A 10348-nucleotide genomic window follows, 5' to 3' on the forward strand; every position below is an offset into this window, starting at 1 on the left:
CCAACTTCACACTCTGCGTAATAAAATCCATCTATAGAGGTATCGCTAAACACACTTCTCCACACCTATGCACTCTGCATTTTTGTAAACAAAATGTGTGCCTTCCACCTATTCATGGTAATAACCTCAATATTCCCAAAATCATAGATAAGAACTAACAATCAAGAACCTCAATTTATGTGTTACAATAATTGTGTGGAAGAGAGTTAGCTTCTCTAGTTGTGCAAAGCTTCACACTTCTAAACTCATGAAGTTAACCTATGCACCTCTGTACTATGCTGATTCATGAATTTTTACATAGAAATCCAATGACCTGCACTCCCTTTCTCCTCATCGTAAGAGTTACAAGTTATTTCCACTCATAAATAACATATTCCCTTTATCCACATCGTAAGAGTTACACATTATTTCCACTACTATATAATGCCAAGCATATGGAGAAAATTGGTTCCATACTTTTATACAAGAACAAAAGAATTTTGTTAAAGAATGAGCTAAAAAAGACAAAGTAAAAGCTACCTAAGAAATATGCAGCCACCCATTTGGTATGGGCCATAACAATATTTATGTAGATGTCAAAAAATATATATATGATCAAAATGAAAGTTGGTCACTCCTTGGATAGACCTCTTGTAGTGTATCATTTTCAAATTTTCATCAAGAAAACATAAGAAATCACTTCCATACTCATTGTTTTGAACTAGTTCACATTTTCAAATATATCAACATTATTTTTGATCTTTTGGAATGTGGAGGATAGATCTCCTCCTGATTTCACTCCTCTTCATTGCTCAAACTTTGCATTGCCATTTTGGAGGAAGTTAATTGTGCAGAGTGTGGAGTATGTGGAAGATAACATTCCTTCACATTACACTCCTCTACATTGCTCAAACTTTTCATTTCCATTTTGAAGGAAGTTCATTGTGTGGAGTGTAGATGACCTCCATGCTCCGCACAATGAACTTCCTTCATAATGACAACACAGATCTACATGATAAGAGTTACATGTTATTTCCACTACTAAATAATGCCAAAGGCTTATATAGAAAACTGGTTCCATACCTTTATATATGCACAAAATGCATACCTTCATATATGCACAAATGCATTTTTTTAAAGAATGAGCTCAACGAGACAAAGTAAAAGTTACATAACAAATATGAAGCCGCACATTTTCTATGGGCCATAAAACTATTTATGTAGGTGTCAAAAGATACAATATGAAGTCGCACATTTTCTATGGGCCATAAAACTATTTATGTAGGTGTCAAAAGATACAATATGCTCAAATTGCTATTTGGTCATTTCTTGGATAAACCTCTTGTAGTGTGTTGGTTTCAATTTTGCTTCAATAACACACAAACAAAAAAAATCACTTTCGCACTAATCGTTTTCAACCCTATCACATTTTCAACTATATCAACATTGTTTATAATCTTTTGGAATCAGGATAGCTCTCTCTCCTCAACATTGTTCAAGCTCCACGTTCTACACAATGAATTTCCTCCAAAATGGCAATATAGATGTGAAGAAAACTAGTGACACTAACTAGTTTTCTACGTGACACCAAAGGCGTAGGAGAAAACTAGTTCCATAACTTTATATAAGCACAGATGCATTTGGTTAAAGAATTAGCTCAAAGAGACTAAGTAAAAGTTACATAACAAATATGCAGCTGCCCATTTGGTATGGTCCATAAAACTATTTATCTAGGTGTAAAAAGAGTACAATATGAACCAATTGCCAGTTGGTTGCTGCTTGGATATACCTCATTTAGTGTACCATTTTCAACTTTTCTTAGCACACAATAAATCACTTTCATATCATCATTTTCAACCACATCACATTTTCAACTATATTAATATTGTTTCTATTTTTTTTCAAAGGAATTTGTTTATGATGAGAATGAGAAGAACCTACCTGTAAAGAATGGATTCCGGATTTGAGCTCTCTGTTATGGCATTCCATTATTTGTGCTTCTTTATCTCTACATGCTTTATCATCTTTTTCCTTGGTTATCATTTTTGCAGTGAGAGGCAACAATGGCGGGCGCTCGTTCAATATCAAATCAGGGTGAGATGGAGTCCTTACAAGTCCTGTGCCATCGGATTTTTCTGAAAGCTTCATTGTTGGTATGGTTTCAGGTTTCCCTGTTGAATTGGGGGTTTGTTATAGATATTGGCTTCGTTGTTTCGTTCGAGCTATTAGCTTTGGAATAGAAGAAAACATCTCAAATGCCCATAAATATAGACGCGAAAAGATGAAAAATATTTAAACATTGCTCTAATAAAATACTGTCACATATTTTTCTAATACACGTAAGAGTGTGGGGGTCGAGATCCATTTAAAACCATTTTGTTCACATTTCTCTCTGTACTTCTTGAAGTGCCATTTCAGAGGAAATTCATTCACTGTGGTGAGTGCGAAGTACCTCGTGTTGAACTTCCTCCGAAATGGCAATGTGGATGCAGAGGATAGTAATGTGAAGGAGATATATCCACTGCATTCCACCCTTACCACGTGCATCTAATTGAAAAGGAAAACTTAGATGAATATTTTAAACTACCCAAAAAATTGAAATGAAAGTTATTACTTAGATGAATATTTTAAACTACCCAAAAACTTGAAATGAAAGTTATTACGTGATTCCAAGTGAACAAGATTGATGAACGGTGGATAAATTTTTGCATTATGTACCATATTATTGGGGTATTTATTCTCTTGGGGGAATATTTGAACACATGGGGCACTTTGGGGGAGGATGATATTATTCCAAAATAGCAGAAATGATCAAGTTGCATGCCTTCTGCAATCCCCCAAAAAAAATTGTCCATCGACCTTAACAACCTTCATGTACTAGAAAGAAAGGAAGACTAAGAGATGAATGAAATTGGTAAACCTTAAGAGACGAGACCTGAGGTTGCCCACCACTGTGAATACATTCATTGAATTAACATAATCAATTACATCTTTATAAAGATGCATAGGACTAGGATAGTTAGAACTAATTCCTAGAAATCAAGAACTAATCCTTAATTGAAGCAAACATCTAAACAAAAATCTGTTTCTCCATTATTTTCAAGTTCCCCCCTTAATGGAGAAAGGATTGATTTCCAAACCTAGCATCTCTCTAAACAATTCAAATTTGATATTCTCAAGGGGTTTTGTGAAAATGTCAGTAACATTTTCACAAGTATTACAATATTCAATAAAAATTTCCTTAGACTATATCTTTTCTCTAATAAAATGAATTTGGGCATCAACATGCTTTGTCCTTGCATGAAAAATCAAATTATTTTCCAACTTGATTGAGCTCTAGTTTTCACACTTGATCACTATAGTATGCTTTTGTTCTTCTCCAACATCTTGAAGAACTCGCCTCAACCAAACAACTTCACAAGTTGTTGCACAAAAAGCTTTATATTCTGTCTCTGTAGATGAAAAAGATAAAGTTGGGTTATTCTTGCTGCTCCATGAAATAATCTCATATCTAACACTGAATGCATAACCTGTAGTAGATCTTCTATCATCCGAGTTACTGGCCCAATCTAAATATAAGTAACCTATCCTCTTAACACCAAATGAATGGGTATATTTAAGACCAAAGCCAATTGTACCTTTAAGATACCTAAGTACTTCTTTCGTTGCATCCAATGGATTTTTAAAGGTCTGGTCATAAATTGACTCAACACATTAACTGAATATGCAATATCAGGTCTAGTGGTAGTAAGATAATTTAGACTTCCAACTAGCTGTCTGTACAATGTACCATCAACCTCTTTTGAACCATCATCAAGATGAAGCTTCACATTCTATTGCATAGGAACAAAAGTATCTTTGCACTGATCCATATTAAACATTTTAAACACTTCTCTAGCATACTTACCCTGTGAAACAAAAGTCTGACCAACATCTCGCCAAACTTCAAAACCTAAACAATAATGCAACTCATCGAGATCTTTCATCTCGAATACTTGTGACATCTGCATCTTAATTTCATTAATTAACTTCACTGAATTTCCTGTAATGATTAAGTCATCAACATATAAAGAAATCAGCACCACATACCCCTTTGCATCAAATTTGGTATACAAATTTGGATCACTTTGACTTCTCATAAAACCCTACTGGAAAAAGAAAGAATCTATCTTTTGATACCATGACCTAGGTGCATGTTTCAGCCCATACAAAGCTTTCCTTAATCTACAAACTAAATGATCCTACCCTTTTTTCACAAACCCTTCAGGTTGTGTCAAATACACCTCCTTCTTTAAGTCACCATTCAAAAAAGAAGATTTTACATCTAGTTGGTGCAAATTCCAATGATACTTTGTAGCTAACGTAATTAACAAACTAATAGTGTTCAATTTAGATACAGGTTCAAGTGTTTATGCATAATCAATCCTCTTTCTAAGAGTACCCTTTTGCGACCAATTTAGCTTTATATTTATCTATACTTCCATCTTCTTTAAAATTGGGTTTGTATAGCCATTTGCATCCTATATATGGGCTCTTTTCCTTTAGGAATTTCAATAATTCTCAGGTTTTATTTTAAATTATAGATTCATATTCTTCATCTCCACTCTTCATATTCAATAGCTTCATTAAAATGCATGGCTTCTATGACATTCAAAGCATTGGTCATGAGAGCATGGCCCTTGTACCTTTCAGGTAGTCGAATCCACCGAATAGATTTCCTGCGTGCTTCACTACTTTCACTTGTATTCTCTGAAAGTACTTCTCCATTTATGATTGGGATCTGACTGGTGATGATGTCCACATCACTAGATTCCTCCCCAAGATTTTGTTGCTCACTGTCTTCTGCTTTTTCTTTTGCTTTATTGTCTTCAACTTCAGGAAGAATGTGTCATATTTCATAGTTGTTATCCTTATTGCCTTCATCTACCTGTTCATGGAAAATTACATCTCTACTCACAAATACTTTGTGAGTAGATGGATCAAACATTTTATATGCTTTAAATTCTAAACAGTATCCTACAAAAATACATTTGATACCTTTAGCATCAAGTTTCTTTCTGTTCTCCTTTGGAATATGTGCAAAGGCATTACACCCAAATATCCTCAAATGATCAATCGTTGGTTTAAAACCATACAGGGCTTCGAATGGAGCCTTGAAATCAAGATACCTTGTCGGACTTCTATTATTTCGATAAACAACAATACTAATGGATTTTGCCCAAAAATAATTTGAGAGGTTCTTACCTTTGATCATACTCCATGTACACTCCACCAATGTCTTGTTTTTCCTTTCTGCAACATCGTTCTACTTTGGACTGTAGGGTATTGTGAATTTCCGCACTAGTCCATGATCCTTTCAGTAATTGACGAAGTTCCCTAATATGTATTCTCCCCCTTGATCTGAGCAGAGAATCTTTATAAATTCCTTGTATGCTTCTCTCGTTTTTTTTAATTCTTTGAAGTATTAAAAAACATCACTCTTTTTCCTGAGGAAGTACACCTATGTGTGCCTTGTGCAATCATCAATAAACAACAGAAAATAATAGGCTCCTCCTAAATATCTGGTCTGCATTGGTCCACAAACATCATAATGCACAAGTTCTAATACATCTCTTATTCTCCTATCAAAATTAGAAGAGAATTCATCTTTGTGAATTTTACCTAATGCACCGCCTTCACAAGCAACATATTATTTTTAACATAGGGAGACCTTCAACCATATTTTGTTTCTGCAGCAACAATAAATCATGATAATTGATGTGACCATACTTGTGATGCCAAATAATTTCTATTGACATAGTTGTAGAAGTCACTGCATGATGACTTTTGCTGTTAACATCAAACTTGTACAAGCCTCTAACTCTGACTCCTGAAGCAACGGGTTTGTAGTGATCCAACAAATCTTTCACTATGTAATGTGTTTTAAAACATTCAACCTTTAGGTTCTGATGTGTTATTGTAGACATAGAGATCATTTTTTCTTGATCCCAGGTACATACATAACATTATAGATGCATCTAATGCTACCATTTGGTAAAGCCATGGGTATATCCCCATATCCCATAGTCTTATATGCAAGATCATCTCCAAGGTAGATGTTTCCACCATTGCTAATTTCCTTGAAGTTTTTGTACGTGTCCTTATTGCATGTCATATGAATCGACACTTCAAAGTCCACAAACCATGTATTAGCATCATCCATTTCAACAGACAATGCAACAATAGACACAAATAACTTGATATTTTTGAGATCAAAATTCAGGGCTTCTCCTGCAAAATGTCCTAACTATCTTCTATGTTTATGTCTAAATTCATCACTTTTGTTCTTATAACAGTCTCTTGCCAAATGCCCACTTCTACCACAGTAAAATAATTTCATTTCAGATGACATACCTTGATTTGATTTTAGAAATGGCCTTTTCTGGGATGAGCTTCTTCCTTTGTTTGCTCTTCCTTGTTTCCCTTTGAAGAATTTCTTCTTCGCCACAAGTGCCAAATCTGGATTCTGAGGCTTCCAGTTCTTGCGTTTCTCTTCTTCCTACAATAATATAACTCTCAATTCCTCAAATTTTGGCACTTCTCCCTTGCTGCGAGACCTGTAATAAACATTTGGTAATCTTCTGACATTCCATTTAACATGATTGTTACCAGATCAGTACTAGGTATTAACTCCCTTATGTCTCCCAACTTGTCTTTCAATTCTTTAATTCTGGAAATAAAGGCATTAACAGATTCGTTCTCTTCCATTTTAATGTACATGAGCTTACTTTTCAAGAAGAGAACTCAATTTTTGTTTTTAGTCTCATATAATTCCTTTAGTGTATTCCAAGTTTCAGCAGAAGTCTTACAATCACAGATATGAGGAATTATACTATCTTTGACAGACATTCTAAGAAGTACCTTTTCTTTATTTTCTTGCTTCTCCTAGTCTTGAATTGTTGCAGTTGTCATGCCTGCAACAGGTTTTGTTTCATCCCCTTTTGTAATAGTCTGGGCACCATAGCCTTCTAGTAGGGTCTGCTCCTTGAATTTCTAGTTGACGTAATTTGTGCCATCTAGATTATTGGCTTCGTTCAGGTATGTCTCTGCAAGAGGATTTTCCATCATCTTCCAATATATTCAGGAGGACTTCCAATAGCTCAAATAACTCAAATTTTGAATTTCAAAAATGGTGCTGCACTACAACGTGAATTTCTAGTTGATGTAATTTGTGCCATCCAGATTATTGGCTTCGTTCAAGTATGTCTTTGCAAGAAGATTTTCCATTCTCTCCCAATATCTTTAGAAGGACTTCCAATAGCTCAAATAACTTAAATTTTGAATTTCAAAAAAGGTATTGCACTATAACTTGAATTTCTAGTTGACCTAATTTTTGCTATCTATATTATTGCTTTCCTTCACACCTATCTCTGCAAAAAGGTTTTCTATCCTCTCCCCTATCTTCCGCAGGACTTCCAATAGCTCAAATAACTCAAATTTTGAATTTCAAAAAAGATGCTCAACTTTTTGAAAAACAATATAAAAACCTTTTTAAAAAAAATATAGCCCCTGGTCGCTCAATCAAAACCCTCTTTTAAATATATTGAAACCTCCCTTTTTTTGTTTTTGTTTTTCTTTTTTTTAATAGAGAGCCTTACCATCGCCAAGCATCCTGAATAATAATTCTATGCACCCACTATTACATGGTCGGTTAATACAAACACACAGTTGCAGAATAGGAAAGGACTGTCCTGGCCCGTATACGATTATGCTGACGAATTGCGGCAGAACCTTTCAGTGTTGCCAGCAAATTCTTCGACAGGACTAGGCAATGTTGCACCTCCAATATTTTTAATTTCGTAACTGTGCCTCCACCAATGCTCCTCCTCCTAGGGGTCACAAGCGGTGATCCACAGGAAAAAAAATAACACGTCACTAGATTCAGCAACGGGAACAAACACGTCGCGACTTTGCTTCAGCTGCGCCAACAAATATGATCTCGGCTCTTCGCTTGAATCCGGATATGGTGATCCGATTGGAGAGCCGTTGTTGTCAAGAGTACATCATTGAGGGCTGCTCGAGCTTCACGAGTACGTCATTTCACAAACTTCCCTCCACGCTTCAGCTCACTGTCTTCTGCTTTAGGTTCAACTCACAACAGATCGCTCCACGCTTCCACTGCGCATAGAGATGAATGCTGCCATCAGATAGCTAATCGGTGTCCCTCTTCGTCACAGTGCTCGACCACACACATCTCCTGGGCTTCTCTCAAATTCTTCAATTGAACAATTCCAGAACAAATAGTCACGCCATCTTGCTCTGATACCAACTAGAAAGAAAGGAAGACAAAAATTGGCAAACTTCAGGATTGGAGACCCAGAGGCTTCCCACAGCTAAGAATACATTCATTAGATTAACATAATTAATTAAATCTTTATAAATATGAATAAGACTAAGATAATTAGAACTAATTCCCAGAAATAAAAAACTAATCTCTAATTACATCAAACATCTAAATAACAATCCGTTTCTCCATTCTTTAATCAAACATCTAAATAACAATCTGTTTCTCCATTGTTTAATGGAACATCTAAATAACAATCCGTTTCTCCATTATTTTCAAGTCACGTGACTTTAGTTTCCGTTTGTCCATTATTTTCAAGTCATGTGACTTTAGTTTATGAGGATGGTCTCACAATAACGCCAAATGTGAACTTGGAAGCACGAAGTCAAACTTAAAAGGAAATTAACAAAATCTACACAAAATTAATCAGGTCTAACATGATTCTATGCTGCTCCATGACGGGGTTCACCAACTTGGTTTAACATAAAATTAAACGTGGCTATGACGCTGCCTCAATATCCATCGAAGTCCTGCAAAATTCAATATTCTTGCTTAGTTAAATAGGCCAAGAACTACCCAAGAATAATGAATACATGACTATCACAAAAATAATAATCAAAGAGTAATAAATTCATGGCTACCACAAACAAAAACCAATGCAAACATTTTAATATGCCATAAAAATGTTTAGTACACAAGATCATAAAAGGGAGAAAATGAGAATTCCAATGTCGGTGAGAAGCAAATGGTTAATGGTTTATTTGTGAAGTCAAAACACCGACCGAATGATGCTCAAGACCTAAACCTTTAGGACTTGTGACGAGATGCCATACATGGGCTGGCTATGTCTTAGAATGAGGCAATATAGCATTTATGTGCATGAAGGCTCACTTATAAAAAAAAGCGTTCCATCCTATTGATGAACTTGTGCACTTGTGCGTGAATGACCCACCAGGTTTCGGTAAGATACTTTATAATAATAACAAGGAACAATAATAATTCTTTTCATTTCAAAAAGGGGTTTGATTTGTGTAAAGTGGAGTGTGGAGGTGTGGATACTACGATAAGGGGTTTTAAGACAATATTTGAGACAATTTTGGGGTAAATTGTTTTAACTTGAGACAAAAAGAAACTTGTATATTGTCTTAAATATTGCTTTTAAGCGAGTGTCTCAAATTAATGTCTTAAAAAATTGTTTTTAAAAAGACAATATATAGCACAAGTGTTATTGTCTCTTAGGAGACAATTCATTTTTCTGTCCTCAGAGACAAAAATATCTCACCATTGATATAAATCAATATAAAATGTTTTTAATTAAAAATAAACAACAATATCATTGATTAATTCATATTAGGGCATAATGGAATCAAACCACCAACCTCCTGCATATAAATTAGGTGCTCTTCCATTGAGCTAGCACCCTTTAAAGAATTATGTGATCAGGTTGGGAAGTTAGAGGATGTGGCAGAGATACATGAGGTGATGATGGAGCTTCAGGAGAGTTGCCAAGATGAAATGGATAGGATGGCGGTGGTTGAAATTTCACATCAACTATATATTGAACATTTTAAACTCAGGAGAATTAGACACGTATTGAGGCGTTTTTCCATGAAAGTCATCTGCACAATGTCCAAAAGAAGAGTTAATTGAAATATGAATTGTAGCAATATCTTAAATAGGAAAAAAATTAGTTATTCTATCATTATTGTTGAATTGGAAGAATGTGCAAGATTCAAAACAATTAACTTTCTTGGGAATAAGCATCATATCACTAAATATTTGATTTATTTGAAGTGTTAATTTTTGTCCCCAAAAATTATAGGAACACATTTACAAGTCAATTGATATAGTAATAAAGGGTGGGAGTAAAGGAGGATTCCCGGTACAAGAAGAAGAATAAATTGTTGCAAATGTAAAGGTCATATAGTTTTCTAGCAGCACCATAGATGTATCTATGAAATGGAAATAACTAGACTTCATCACTCTCCAACAAAATATGACATAATATCTCACAGATTAAGCCTCAGATAGAGATTTTGCTTTCAT

The 10348-nt window shown here is 34.9% G+C and overlaps 1 long non-coding RNA gene across 1 annotated transcript in view; it reads left to right on the forward strand.

The window, feature by feature from the left end:
• LOC149164529 (uncharacterized) overlaps positions 1 to 10348 on the forward strand; it is a 53683-nt gene that overhangs the window by 15930 nt on the left and 27405 nt on the right. Inside the window, exon 2 of the long non-coding RNA XR_016260264.1 lies at positions 2031 to 2132. This is a non-coding gene — a long non-coding RNA (uncharacterized LOC149164529). The remainder of the gene's footprint in view (positions 1 to 2030; positions 2133 to 10348) is intronic.

This window comes from Pinus tabuliformis, chromosome 5_1 (genome assembly GCF_031772625.1).
Source record: "Pinus tabuliformis cultivar Carrire ecotype Pingquan chromosome 5_1, CPIR1, whole genome shotgun sequence".
Taxonomy (NCBI): Eukaryota; Viridiplantae; Streptophyta; class Pinopsida; order Pinales; family Pinaceae; genus Pinus; species Pinus tabuliformis.